General features: G+C 34.2%; 1 protein-coding gene across 11 annotated transcripts in view; it reads right to left on the bottom strand.

The window, feature by feature from the left end:
* The window catches only part of LOC149145503 (uncharacterized), a 229,214-nt gene that overhangs the window by 174,161 nt on the left and 39,351 nt on the right, over window positions 1-15,702 (bottom strand). For 2 of the 11 annotated variants that reach the window (XM_089446515.1, XM_089446510.1), the window contains one exon: window positions 6,667-6,782. The exons of 7 other annotated variants lie outside the window; for them this stretch is intronic. The gene's annotated coding sequence lies outside the window, so the exon portion shown is untranslated. Of the gene's footprint in view, window positions 1-6,666; window positions 6,783-15,702 lie in introns of those variants that run through there. 2 more of the 11 variants (XM_089446509.1, XM_089446514.1) reach the window with 1 other exon arrangement.

The following is a 15,702-nucleotide window of genomic DNA, read 5'->3' as shown; positions in this document are numbered from 1 at the left end:
AATTCCTCAAAGGCCCTCTACTAACCATTTTCCCACTGAAAACTCTTGCCACTTGTTGTCATGACATGGACTGGTGTTGCTACTATTAAAAATGAGGCTATGAATTTCCTCAGGTACTGTGTTGCCCCAACAAAACTCCTAACCTCATAAACATTAGCAGGAACTGGCCACTTCAAAATGGCTTCCATCTTTGCAAGATTTATCTTCAACTCTCCTCCACCTATCACATCCCCATATACATCAAAGACTATTGTGTACTCACACTTCTTGAGATTTGAGAACATTTGGTGCTTTTTTAACGTCTCTAACACCTACATCAAATGTGAGATGTGCCCCTCCCAAGTAGCATTGTATACCAATATAACATCCAAATAGGCAATAAAAAGGAATTTATAAAAGTGTGCAAGATATCATCCATTAACCTCATAAATATAGTTGGTGCATTGCATAGGCCAAACGACATGACTAACCACTCATATAAACCTTGCTTAGTTTTAAAGGTGATTTTCCAAGTATCTTCTTCTCTTATTTAAACTTGGTGATATCCAGACTTTAAGTCCAACTCGCTGAAGTATTTGGCTTGATGCAACTTAGTTAGCAGATCTTTTACCCTAGGCAAGGGGTACCTATACTTGAGCGTTATTTTGTTTAACACCCTATAATCAATACATGTTGACCAAGTCCCATCCTTCTTTGGCACAATGATAATGGGTGACCCACATGGTGAGGTACTTGGTCGAATGACACCATGCTCCAATCATTGCTACAACTGCTTCTTCACCTCACTTGTTTTTATAATTGATTGGTTGTATAGCCCAATATTTGGCAATAGTTGGATTTCGTGCTCCACTTTCCTTTTGAGCGATAACCCTTTATGATCCTTGAACACACCCCTATATGCATGTAGCAATTCTTCCAGTGTTTGTTTATGTTCTTTATTATACCCCTCCACGGATGACTTTGCTCTCATTGTCTCTTCTGTAGACTAATTTTCTCTTAAAAACAATAAAACATACTTCTTGCTAGAACTAATCAGTTTTTTGGCTTGGTTGGCACTTACCAACAAAATTTTAGACTTTCCTTTGTGTGCGTTGATGGTGAAGGATTTTCCATCCTTGATGAGGTGGTACTAGTTGGATCTCCACATGAAGATTGCATCATGCATGTACATATAAGGACTTCCAAACACCAATTTGCATACATCAACGAGAAGTACATGTAGCTCTACTTCATCAATAAAATCAACACCAATAGCAAATAGGATTTTGCATTGTTTGGTTTCCTTTACTTCTACATCCATATTTACCCATCCCAATGGATATGGACTTTGGATGATTACGAACTTCCAATCCCAATTTGTTGATCAACTCTACTGCAATGAGATTTGCATGTGATCTTGAGTCGAACAAAGCATCAATCTTCGTCTTCTTGACATGTATCTTTATATGGAAGAACCTTGTCTTTTTTTCTCTTCTCATTGTTGAAGACTACTCATATTCCCCCCCTTCCGCACTGATGCATAGACAATCTTCTCAACGACATCTAAGTTGTTTTCCACCTAATTACTCGAATTTGTGGCCATGAGATTTTTCTTCTTGATATCTTTCTTTTTGTGCTTTGGGTTTAGCTATGGATGCAACTTCCAGCACTTATTTTTATGGTCATCAATGTTGCAATGGTTGTTGGGACCTTTGCATTGGTGTGTTATGGCCATTGTCTTTTTATCCTTTCCCCTTTTCCACTTCTTCCCCTCCTTGGAAACTTCTTGGTGTTCTTTCTACTTTGACCCATTTGATTGCCTTTTTTTTAGCTTATGTTTTCCGAGTATTGTGCTTATACACAACCTTCAACCACCAATATGGACTTGAACAACATCACTTTCTTCCGCAGATGGTTGTGCAGACCCCCCCATATACGTTAGGAGTACATATGGGTTCTTTGGGAAGATACCCAACATTATGGCCATATTTCTAAATTATGTGTTGAAGTCCTATAAACTCTACCACTGTCTTTGCCTAAATTAATGACATCGAATCCATTGGTCTTCTACATACCCAATGGGATAAAATTATGACTTTATGAGGGTTTAAATATCCTCCCACTTAGTCAGTAGAGGATCTCCCTCCAACCTCACAGTCTCTATGTGGGTTTCCTAGCAAGTCAGGGCATGGCCCTCTAATTTTAGTCGAGAAAATGAAATCTTATGTTCTTCCTCTATATGATGAACACTGAAATAAACTTTTAATTGTTGAACCGATGATTTAACTTGAGAGCGTCAACCTCACCTTGATACAGCTTGATTTCAACCTTCACTTCCATTTTGAAAAGTGACAATGAATGGTTCACAACACTTGAATTGGGTTGCTCCTTTTCAGGGTCTTTCATAAACTCCCTCTCTGGTTCTTCCCAATATGTCAATTTCCCCTATTATCTAACCTCTGCATTAGAACCTCCATCTTCTCTGAATAGCCCAAAGTTATTGGTCAGAGTCTCCATAAGCAGGATCACATTTTTATATTTGTGACTTATGCTTCCAACTACACAAACCACTCCTTTACGAGATCTCAAGAGTTATTAACATATTCGTTAACCATTGTTAGTGTTTCACGACTTTCCGTTATGCCAATCTAGATCCCCTATAACATATCCAAAGAAAGCATTTCTGATTCCAATATGACCCGTAAATTGTCGTGGATATTCCATTGGACAATGCATCACAACAAATCTACTAAAATATATTAGAAACTCTAAAATATACATTATGAGAATTTATTTCTCCTTAGATTTTTGGAGCTACTAATTATTGTTTATTGTGTATGCATGCAAATGATAATTATGCAGAAAACAAAAAACAAGTAGAGCAGTCACTCACAAACCTCAATAACACAAGATATATAATGGAGAACTCTTTTGGGAGAAACCCTTGCTAGAAAGTGAGGTTGCTTTACTCTCTCTTTCTCTAAATGGAAATGGATGCAAGTACAAAGAAATGAAACCTATGGTCAATGGGCTGCTACAGTGCACAAACCCTATCTAATTGCGCTCTCCCTATCCACTCTCGGCTACTCCACTCATCTATAAAACAAAATGTACTCGAATAGAATGAAAACCCTTTTCCTCCTAATTTCTTGGTTAAACACAACCTGATAGCCTACCATTGGTTAATTTTGACCCATTCAACTCTTAATTAGAGTTAAAATATCGACTCTTCTAGAGTCTTCTTCATCATAATCACATGGCTAGCCCCTTTTCCATGAATAATGGAGCCTGACGTGGCATCCTCTTGCATCCTAGTGGTCAAAACAGAAAAATCAAATTCCAAGAGGCATATATTTTGCATATGAACATTGGTTGAGGCAATTCTTGCACCATTGTAAAAGTATTTGTGTGTAGAATAGCACTAGGGAGTGAGATTCTTAAGAAGCTAAGTTTTTAACCCAAAAAACACTATTTCATGCCTTAAACTGCTTATGAAAGGTTTCAAACCCTAATTTTCCCAATTGGGTCCTACCAATAAAAATGGTCATGTGCGTTGATATCTCCATTGTTCCCACTTTGAAAGCATCAAGATGGATGAAAAATAATATAATGATCACACCCAAATCACCATATGGCATAAAGAGTATTGCAAGCTCACTAGTTGATTTGTGGAGAATTTTAGATGGTGGAACCACATGATGACATGGAGTGTATGGCCCCACTGGCATGCCTCGTGTGGAGAAGATAACAGGGAATGCCATTAAAACTAGGAATGGACTTATGCATTTAATAAATTCAGGAGAATGGACTCCTTGAAGCCTTAATTTATGTAGTGACTACCAAAAAGGAAGTGGAATAATTATGAAGAGATTGGATGGGGGCATGTACTTTGAATAGATCATTTTTTTTTTTTTTTTTGTAACAAGTAGGGTCAATTCGAGAACTAGGAGCAACAACACTAAAACTAATAACCTTGTTTTCTTCCTAATTCTTTTAGGGGTTTAAGAAAATGAAAAATCATCAGACTCCTTTTATGCTCAACCTCTCACATTTGAAAAATCCAACAATTAGAAATCAATTAGTGCAGTCAAGTACCTTCTCCATGAACCAAGACGCAATGACAATTGGATTCCTTGGTGGGAGGATGTTATTGTATAATTCACATCATTCATGAGCAGAAAACATGGGAAAATTGCCTATATCAAACATAAGCACCATAACATTCTGAAAGATGAACTTGAGTAACATAATTAATCACTCCAATTTAAATTATTTGGCACAGCGCTACAAGCCCAAGCTACTAAGCTCTAAAAATTTGTGAAGGTTGAGAAATACTTGAAGCATAGATGCGCAACTAAGCCCCAAGTTTCATTGGATTTACCCTAAAGATACAAAAAACACAAGTCTTTTCTAAAAGCCTTGCCCATTGAATAAGAAGTCAAGAAGATTTTAATGCTTAATACATACAATGGATGCTTAACTAGGAGGGAAGACATTTATGAAGAGTTTGTGAATTATTATAAGAAGGTACTCAAGTCTCAAGGCCTTACTAATGAACATATGGTGATCACACAAACCTGGGTAGAGGCAATGTCATGTCATCTATCTAATGTGAGATCTGAAAACAATGACCAACTTTGGTTGAAGGCAATCATTGGTGGAAATAGTTAATGACAAGCCACCAGGGTTGAACATATGTGCAAAATTTACCGTGCCACCTTAGATTTTGTTGAGCTTGACCTTTTGCAAGTCTATAAGGAAGCCACTAAAAAACAATAATCGAGAAACCATTAACAAAGGTTAGATCAGATTTATCCCTAGCACTGAAGAACTTTACACATAACAAGTTGGAGCCAAATAACTCTATTAAAGATTTCTTCCAAAATCTTGGCTAAAGCCTCGACCAAGAACATCCAACATATTTTACATATATATATTCAACTCGAGCAGGGGGGGGTTATCAAAGGTTGTTTCGTAGGTAATGTGATTGTGGTGTGGGAAGGCATGGAATGGGCATGATGCCTTAGCCTTAACACCCCTTTCACTAAAACCAACTTTGGCAAACCAATGAAAGGGTTGAAAATCCCTTGATCTTGGCTATGGTCAAGGAATTAGGATTTGGACAATTCTTCTGCAAGGCAATGGAGCCTCCTTTCAATTAAATCCTTGGGCAATGTTTTGACTAACATATGTAACTTTGAGGAAATGGGCCCTGTCAAAACCATCTACGAAGGGTGTTAACTTATACCAACCTTGTATGTTATGGTCATTGAAGCCTTTAAATGGTTTATTCACCACAAGTTAGCACATGGCTTTAATAAAGGCATTTCTCTCCCTATGTTTTAAGTGGCTCAGATGGTTAATGGACACCTCATTGATGACGCGTTTCTCAGTAATCTTGAAGATTGTATTTCAATGGGAAATGCCTTGGACTACCTACAAATATTATGCGAGGCATTGGGGTCCAAGATATAGTGAGCTAAATTTCAATGATAAACATACAATGAAAAGGATCTTCCCCCTTAGTACTTAATCAAGGACAGTCATGTAACCTTCATGGAAAAATATTTAACTTTCAAGGAATCCTCTTTTCATAAGCTTTCTCTAAGGAGGGATAGTGTCATCTAGTGGTTAAAAAAGAAGATTGGCATATGGATTGCTAAGTCCTAGCTATTATTCATGTATGTTATTCCTTCTACTAGACGTCCTCTATAAGTGCTTATTATAAGCTTGAGAAAGTGCCTTGAAACTTTTTGTTGGCCAACGCTACTAAATTTAGTTGTCAAACATAAATATGATTCTCATTGAGCGAATCAATGAGATCATTCTTGATATCCATATGATTAAGGTTTATCCTACATGGCCCAATTGATTAGAGGAAGCACTAGAAATGGAATAGAACCAAGGGAGCCAACAAATATAAGCTCATTAACATATACAAATGGATGTGCCACAAACCCATTCTAGATGGGTGACTAAACAAGTAGTGGAGGCTTAAGTCTAAATAGATTGGGCCAAACTTGCATCTTCATAATTTGTGTAAGCCTCTTGTTGAGCTTATTTGCATGGTCCATGATTCTTAGGAAATAAGCACAAGGCCAAAGACTTGTCTAGTTGGGCGTGTCAAAATGCAAATGCTCTTTGTAACACAGCAAAAACTTTTAAGCGTATCTTCTAATTTTCATCCTTTACTAACTCTACTTGGGAATAGGGGCCTATATTGTATAACCAATTATTTCTTGTAGATACCTCCTCAAAAGGTGGCTAGATACCATCTATAATTCTCAAGGTCTTGGATCAAGACCAAATACTTATCTAACTAGGGATGTCACATCCTAAATTGTCTTTATATGGCAAAACAAATATACTAAAGCATGTGTTCTAGTTGTGGCCATTTTCCAACTGCACTTGGAAATGGATATTTAAATTCCATAACTGATTAGCGCCATAGATACTCCTAAAGGAGTGCACTATTAGGTGACTTAATATTTTGTCATTGAATTTAACAATGATGTTTCAACTTCTTTCAATAGAAGCCTTCTACTTTATATTAAAGAACAAACATAAAGCACTTTTAACAAGGCACAACCTAAACATTTTTTCTTTGGTATGCTAGTGGTATGATATATGTAAACCTTCACTTGCATATTACTATCGAAATAAAACATGTTGAAATGGATGTGATACCTTGATGTCCATTGCTTGAGTATTGGGGGGCATGCTTTCCACCCTAAGCAGAGAACCTCCTACACACCCTCTAGCCCCCTTAGCCCATTCCATGCAATCTGAACACCTAGAAGCTACTTAAGAAGCACACCATCTTCATTTTTTAAATAAAATTTCATGTATATTTAAACCCAGCATTTACTTCAAAATATAATTACAGACAAATGATGAGGATGGGATAAATTGTCATTCATGTGATTTGTAGAAACAAACAACAATGATGCTTAATGATTTTTTGTTGCTTAATCTTTTCAAGTTTCATGAATAAATCATAATTTTGTCATATGAAAAATGGATTAGCATTTTTATTGTAATTATATTGGAAGTGTTGATGTTGCAATAATCACGCTTTTGCTTGGTGGATTTCAGAAATTTGATCCATATGATTTACTATTTTACTAGGGGATTTGAGAACTTATAAAGCTTCATCCATATGTATTTCTTGATCTTACTATTCTATTAATAGTTTTGTGCATGAGGGTTCTAACTAATTTTGCATGAGTACTTTCCACTAGTTGTAAAGGGAGTAATAGCATGTTCCTTCCACAATTGATGCCTCAATTACTTCATAAATATTAATGCACAATTATCATCGCGTGATTGACGTCTCAATCACTGCATAAAGATTAATGCATAACTGAGATGTTATCGCCATTTTATTAGAAGGCACTTTAATTCATATATGAGACTAAGGCTAAGCATGATTGCTTAAATTGTTGTTAATATTTGCGTTAATATTTGCATGAAGTGCATAGATGGATTTTGTAAGATGGTATTGTCATGTAAGTTTGGAATCTAGGATGGATATGCATTATAGCGACTATATTCTTTGAAATTAACAAAGTTATTTAATTTTTATTTAGCTTAACATATCTTTAGACAAAATATGCCAATGATTATTTTGCATGAAATTAACCAAGCTATTTGAATCATCTCTTACATTTTTATTTGGCCCAACACATCTTTGGGTGAAAGCTACCATTCATCGTGAATACCTTGGTTTTTATTAATTGCTTCTTTCGTATAGTAGGGATGCCTCAAATAGGTGGAATTTCCACGATATATGCAATCTCAACCTCAAGGGTATGTATGATATAGTTAAATATTATGTTATTTGTCATCATCACCATTGAGACCCATTTTTCTTTTGGATGAGATGGTAGAGGCGTATGTGTCACAATTGAATGTGTAAGACCTATAGGGCATGAGGACTGATCATCCAATGATTGTCACCACCTTTCAGGGCTTCAAGATGAGGTTAGAATTGTTTGGTATTGTAATTTCTTTCAGTTAATCTATGAAAATTCTAAGATTATGGCGATTACAAGACTATACTAAACATCAAAAATATTATGGCATATTATGGGTTCCCTTTTATCAAAGGTACCCTTCTATGGGTTTCCCTTCCAACTCACAAGGTAAGTTTTCCTAACATATTTCAAAATTGTATGCAATTGGGTAATTTTCCCTTGAACTTGAATGAAGAATAGCAAAACATTGTTTTAAGTCTACATTATTCTATATAAGATTATTGAAAAAACATTTCTTAAGTTTCATGATGTCCCTTATCTTAGTTGACTAAAAAATATGTAATACTTGTGGACTTTCATAGAGGAAAAAATGCAATGAAAAAATAACTATCTTCAAAACTATAACATATTTTTTAAGGTAAATAGCATGGCATGTTTGTGCAAGATATAAGCAACGAATCAATAGATTTTAGTGACCATAATTGTATCAAATAAATTTGTCTTGTTCATTTTTATTTGTATTAAATTGATCATAAGATAAGTGCCCAAAATTATACTTTAGGATTTATTCTCAAGATTATGTGTAACAGTGAGGTGTAAGTCCTCTAAAATACTAAGTTGTAAGATTAGAGATTTGGTAATTCAAACCATTTCTATAGGCAATGGTAGTGAATTAAACGTTCTATAGATGATATCAAGGTCACTTATGGGAGACTTGATCGATAGAGACTTCCATTGTGGTAATTATTCAATCATATGCGAAATTGAGATTACATATGGGAGACTTGGTTGATAAAGGGACTTCCTTAATGATAAGCATTTGATCAAAGGCATGATTACATTCATGACTATGTGCAATATTGATTCACCAATTTTGATAAATTGGAGTTCAAAGATATTATGCTTGGAATTTGTTTGAAATAAATAGAGGATGAAGAACAAATAAAGGACCATCGAGATGGTTTTATGCCTTTCAATCATAGATTGAAGCTTGCATGGTTGCCACCATGATATTTAGGATCATATTATAGCATATAATAAGGCATCATATCTTACATGAAATTTGTTAATAAAACACCATCTTCATTTATTAATGTAATGTCCAAGCTATGTTCCCTAAGTGAATAGGATATATAGGGATTAACAAGTGCGAATTGTTCCCAAGATTGTAATTAAACAGTGAGGCGTAAGTCATCCTCTGAAATACTAAGCTACAAGATTATGGCTTTGGCAATTCAAACCATTACTATAGGCAATAGTAGTGAATAAAATATTGTATGGATGTGATATCAAGGTCACTTATGGGTGACTTGATTGATAAAGAGACTTTCATTATGATGATCATTCGATCAAATGTGAAATTGAAGGCTACATTTGGTGGACTTGGTTGATAGGAGACTTCCTTCAATGCTAAACATCGATAAACATCTTATGAATGGTATGATAGCATTCATGACTATGTGCAATTTTCATTCACAAATTTTAATGGATTGGAGTTCAAAGATATCATGCTTGAATTTGTTTAAAATAAATGGAAGATGGAGAACAAATAAAGGACCATCAAGATGCTTTTGTCTTTCTTACATAGAAAGAAGCTTGCATGGTTGTCACTATGGTATTTGAGATCATATTATAGTATATAAAAAGGCATCATATCTTACATGAAAATTTGTTAAAACCCATCATCTTCATTTGTTGATATAATGTTGAAGATATGTTCCCTACATGCAATAGGGCATATAGAGATTAACAAATATTATGGGCCAACAAGGAATCAATGGCGTGGTTAAAACAACTTAATTAGATTTGATTAATGTGATTATTCTCCAATGGAAGAGATGTAGGAGTGTAGTAATTACATGTCAAAGCAATTGCAATTGCTTAAGGGAGATGATGTTAGGTCCAAGAATTTACAATTCATAGGGATGAATAGGTTTGCATATTGATGAGATTCATTAATTATAGTTTGACAGTTTACTATGATTAAAAATGTATAAATAATCATAGCAATTGCACAACAATAGAAAAGGCCTCACTAACACGGATACCTTGGTCAAGCACATTAAATGACCCCATGCCAACGGGACCTCCAATGGAGGAGTGCCATATAATTGCATGTCCCTTATAATGGTGTGCCAGGGCAAGGAAATAGCGTGTGACCATCTATCTATCTATTGATATCTTTGTCTGCATATTCAGATATACCCCTTTAATCCCTTATTTCATCCTCCAAAATTTTCATTTGTATGTCATTCATGAGCACTTGTGTTATGAATTCATGAACCCTTGAGTTTTATAATGGGGCCATCCTCCTTGACATTTGCATTAGATTTATTAACATTAGGAGACATCAATGTAGAAACATATTTGCTTTTGCAAGGAGAGGCATTGATGAGTTGAATTTTAATAACATTTATAGTGAATTTGTTGTAGAAACCCATGAATTTACAAGGGTGCAATAATTTTCATCAAAGAAGTGGTCTTCATATTCTTGGTGGTAATTGTGGAAAAAACACTACCATTGAATGACTTGTACAAATATGAATTTTGACCCTCATTAATTGCACAAGATGGTCTAGCAACATATTATGGATTTGTATTTAATTTCATATAATATCTTATACAAATTATAGTTGAAATAAATGGCTTAGAATATATATCACCTATGGCCATTAAAAAATATACAACTTCATTCATTGCAAGTTTGATCAAAACATAAGCATTTTCTGCAAATTGAATACAACCCCGCCTTAAGATGCTAATAGTTTGTGAAGTTCAATTTACAATACCTATTGACACTAGACTTCATTTATTATGGAGTTGATGATGTCATGTGTTTAGGGTGAATTAGTGCAATATAAAAAGTTTTGGTTGGGTGTATTTTGCATTATTTTTTCTCTCTAAATTTGTGGTTGAAATGAATTCTTTGCCTCATTACCCAATGGGAAAAATATATAATGTATTTGATACTTCAACCGTATTTAATATGTTTGGCAATGTCATTTTTATTCGATTTTATTTAACCATTTCTAGTTATCATCATTTGAGAGACAGTTGCATGTTGCCTTTGCTGCATTTAATGAGTTAGATTATGAGCATGCATTGATCATAATGGGCACCATGTTGGTCTTGTTATTCTGTACATGTTTTCTTCCTATTCTTAGTGCATGTGACTTCTATTATGTTATTTCATTACCCAAAAATATGATATGCTCGTAACCCAAAATGGAACTACTGCTGCAACTATGGCTGTAACCAAAATAGTAAGCTCAGAATAACCTAAAGAAAAGCCAAAGGCAATGAAAATGATGGGGGTACCTAGACACCAAAGGTAGGATTGCAAATACAAAGTCAAATAATGTAAATGACTTGTCCAAATAAACATTCACCTAAGCATAAGTTAAAACACCCAACTTTAAGCGTAAGTCACTAATAAAAGAGGCAATAACGTTATTGCACAAAAGTAATTGCATAAGGCAGCGTTGTGGTTAGGTACACAACATAATATCATTTTCCAATTTGGTGAAGGGAGGAGCCATGCCATCATGCATAATAGTACTTTTTGCTATTGCTTATCATGATGGCTTTAAAGCATTGAAGATATTCATGTGCTTGTGCCTATATGGTGGGGCTGCAAACATGTAAAGCTACGTACCTATGTTATAGGGTACCAATGACGATATGGTGCTCCAAAGGGTCTCCATCTGAAGGTTTGAAAGCTTGCCATAGAGCTTTCCCTAGAGACACTGGATCTTCCATATATAAATAATGCAAGCCTTCAACATTGCAGTTTCAAAGTTCATTGAGTATGCATCATTGCAATCTAACCATTTGTATTATTATCTCTTTCTCTATGTTGGTGTTTAAAATGGAGAGTCGAGCTACTATAATATCTTTATGAGGAAGTGTTCAAAGTTTGTCTGAAATATCTTCAGAAAAAAAAAACTATTTTTAAAATGATTAATGATGGTATATTGCCCCTAAGGAAATGGCCTTGAGTTTCAATAATTACCTTGTTAGAATGTTTAGTTGTCCCTTAATTTTGATGTCCTACCTTTCAATCAAACGAAATGTGTATCCGTAACCATGACGTAAAGTTTCAGAAAGGTTTTGCTTATCATCGTGGTTTGATGATCCACGTCTAGGATGTCTTATACTGGAAGGTTGTGTGGGAAAATCAAAGAAAACAATCACGCTCAACCAGCGAGCAGCAATAGCTGCAAAGGGGTTAATTCCATGTTTTGAAGGTTTTGATTGCAAACCTGCAAATCTTTTTACTTCATTAATTCTAAGTTTAAAAATAGTATAACTACTCTAAGTTTAAGTTTAAAGAAATTGCATGATATAAGATTTAAGTTGGCGATTAGTTATGAATAAACGTATGCACTAACTGAACACAAGGCTTTTCAATTTAACAAGCATAGCTTTATGTGACTATGTAATTAGTATTTGTTTTTGCTCATACATGTTTTGTATTCTACAAATACGTTATCTATGTACTAAAAACTGGTCTAGACGCTTGCTCTCAAAGGCACACGCTTTTCATTCATTGATATCACCAAATTACATTTAATTTATGCTTATTGACTATAGGCCATGTCTGAAATATTCTTTGCGGAGATGCCGCTCATGCTAAACTTACTAGTTGGCTGAGAATGTTGGATTGAGGTTCATCTCACCATATTCATCCCAAATGACAAAATCCATGATAAAGGGCATACAAATTTTTTTTTAAAGGATGCATCTTATATTTAAAATAAAGTGTGGAAATGTCCGTCGCAGCCCTAATATCAAGAGAGTGCATATTGTTACATGCCCATTTTGGTTGTCCTTTTGCAGTTGGATCAAATTCAAATTTAGTCAGCTTTCAAAGTAAAAGGCTATTAGAATCATCAATGGTGGGCACTTCAGCTCTAAAGAGGCAATCATAATTAATTGGACAACAATCAATATCTTCCTGTCATGTTATTTGACCAACCGTGACTCCTAAGATTGCTCATTTCCAATTGATAGGGCCAGCAAAAAGGGAACTCTACAACCCCATAAAACATGTTTGGTTATTTACTCTTTTTGGCATATTATGCAAATCCCATTGGTTGGCATAGATTTATGAAATCTGGCTTTGATGGCTAAGCTTTGTACTTAACATCCAACCTAGATTTGAGGACTTAAAGACGATTCTTATTTTCCACATGGCTTGGCACATTTTGATTTATCAAATCTTGTTATCCAAAATCCCCCAGATTTGGTTAAGTGTTTTTGCTACTGGGAAGTAAGATATAACTCTTAGGTATATCCTTTTCTTTTCTTCTCATAACAATAATGAGGCTTATCACAACTCCATCTCTAGTTATTCCAAATAGATCATTGCACTTCCAACTGTAGTGTAAAATATCAGAACCTGATAAATAATTTGAAAATTCAAAAAAGTAAGTTGTCTATAGCTGCTAATCATTAAGGGCAGTTTACAATCTCTAGTATAGCTGCTAATCATTAAGGGCAGTTTACAATCTCTAGTGTAATCCTGTAGCTCTCTTTTTGTTCCATAAATACAATCCTCTTCTAGAAAAATTTCTTCATAAAGTCCTTTCTCTGTCCACTAGGTAAAAGTAAAGCCTAGATAAATCTTGCGGCAAAGTCTTAATCACTCCTTGGCCTCTCAAAGGTCCCAATTTAACACCCTAGATACAGTTTGCCAACCTTGCCAAATCTTACCAAAAATTGTTGAGCCTGACAACTTCAAAAATTGGGTCCCCAAACCACATCACTAATCTGTAAGGGGTCTCTGATACCTGGTGTATAAGTGATAGTCCCATGTCACCGTCAAAGTAAAACCTTCTATGGAGCTTCTCCACTTATCTCTTACCATACCACCGTTTTCGCTGTCAATGTTGCTACTTGTCTGGATATTTATTAGGCCATGGGCTCCTTTCTGCCTCTTGGAAAACGAGGTAAAGCTTTCTTTCCACTCTATTTCCCCATAACAATCTCCTACGAATTAGCTCTGACCTTTTGTCTATTATTGGGGAGGGGGAAGGGAAAATAGATTAATGCGCATGTCCAAGTACTAAGATTCTATGCATAATCACGGGTTTCCTTGCTAGAGGAATGCAAAGATGGGACCATTTTTATAGATTTCATTCATATATATCCATTACAATCTTCATTGATCACTTATAGAGTCCCCCCGTACTTGATGATCCATCCTAGTTGAATAAACTTCCATCCAGCCGGGATCAAATACAAATTATCATCTTGTCAATTAATACTAACCTCAATTTTTAACTTGCTAACCACTGCTCCTATTTGCATGTCCTACTCAGCAGCAAAATCAGCAAACGCTGCAATAACAGGAATAAGCAGTCCAAATAAGATAAGATCATTTCATTAATGTCCAACAAATGACCACAAAATAAGTCAATGGGACTGCCATGGATAATAATACCAGCTTAGATCCATCTTAACTCCAGATCTATCAAGGACCAAGATGGATCAAATCTCGAGGTGCAAACCTCTTTTTTGAATGCAAAACTTGAAAAAAAGTTTGCATTTAGAAAGATTTGATCCCTCTTGGAACTTGATAGATTTGGACTTCAAATGGATATAGTTTAATTATTAATTATTTTATTTTTTTTAATTTAAATTTTATTTTTATGTAATTTCATAATCAAAATGTTTTAATCAATAATTTTATTTTTTTATTTTTATGTAATTTGACCAAGCCAAAATGTTTAGATAACGTAATATAATAAGACCTTACAACATCTCTTCCATACCCAGCGAGATAGAGAGTGTTTGGGCAAAAAAGTGTAGTAAAATTAAATTTAAAAAAAATTATAAAATATTTTGATTGTGAAATGAGAGATGGTTTTTGGACATGTCGTATCCATGAGCTGTGGTATTGGCCCATGGTATTATAACAAAGCCTATTTGTAAGTTAATAATATCAATGGTAAAGTGGAGGTGAATGTCAATGTTAAAAATCTTATTATATTGCAAGTATTAAGTTTTTATGTGCTTATTAATAAATTTAAATATAGTTGCAAAATTATTATTTTAATTTATATGGTAAAATGAATCTTAATTTATAATTATTATTTATATTTTATATATTTTAATGTAATAGATGGTTTAGATATATCTTAAAAGTGATTATAATCTTTTTTTCTGTTATATTTAATTAAGAAAATCTTATAAAATTAAATTCAAAAAAAATATTTATAAAATATTTTGATTGTGAAACAAGAGATGTTTTTTGGGCATGTGGTATTGATGAGCCATGGTCTTGGCCCATGATATTGTAGCAAAGGCTATTTACCAGTTAATAATATCTATGATAAAGTGGGCATGAATATCCATGGTTAAGAATATTGTTATATTGTAAATGTATTGTAAGTATTAAAGTTTTTATGTGCTTATTAATTAAATTTAAATATGGTTACGAAATCATTAATTTAAGTAAAATGGATCTTAGGATATGGCTACTACTTAAATGTTATATACCTTAATGTGATATGTATATTATGATTTTCTTTTATCTAAAAGGTTATTCATAATTTTAGTAATAAAAACATCTCCCCCATTCCGAGCTCTATATTACTTTTAACGTTTTATTATTATTTAATTGAGTCGACATGTTATTATTTAATTGAGTCGACATGTACAATCCTTTATGTTTTATGAATTGAACATATTAATATAAATCCAACATATTGAGTCAACATGTAAAAATGTTTACATAATTTCT

This window comes from Pinus tabuliformis, chromosome X (assembly GCF_031772625.1).
Source record: "Pinus tabuliformis cultivar Carrire ecotype Pingquan chromosome X, CPIR1, whole genome shotgun sequence".
Taxonomy (NCBI): Eukaryota; Viridiplantae; Streptophyta; class Pinopsida; order Pinales; family Pinaceae; genus Pinus; species Pinus tabuliformis.
Note: the sequence above shows the minus strand (reverse complement) of the source record. Positions and strands in the feature narration are given on the sequence as shown.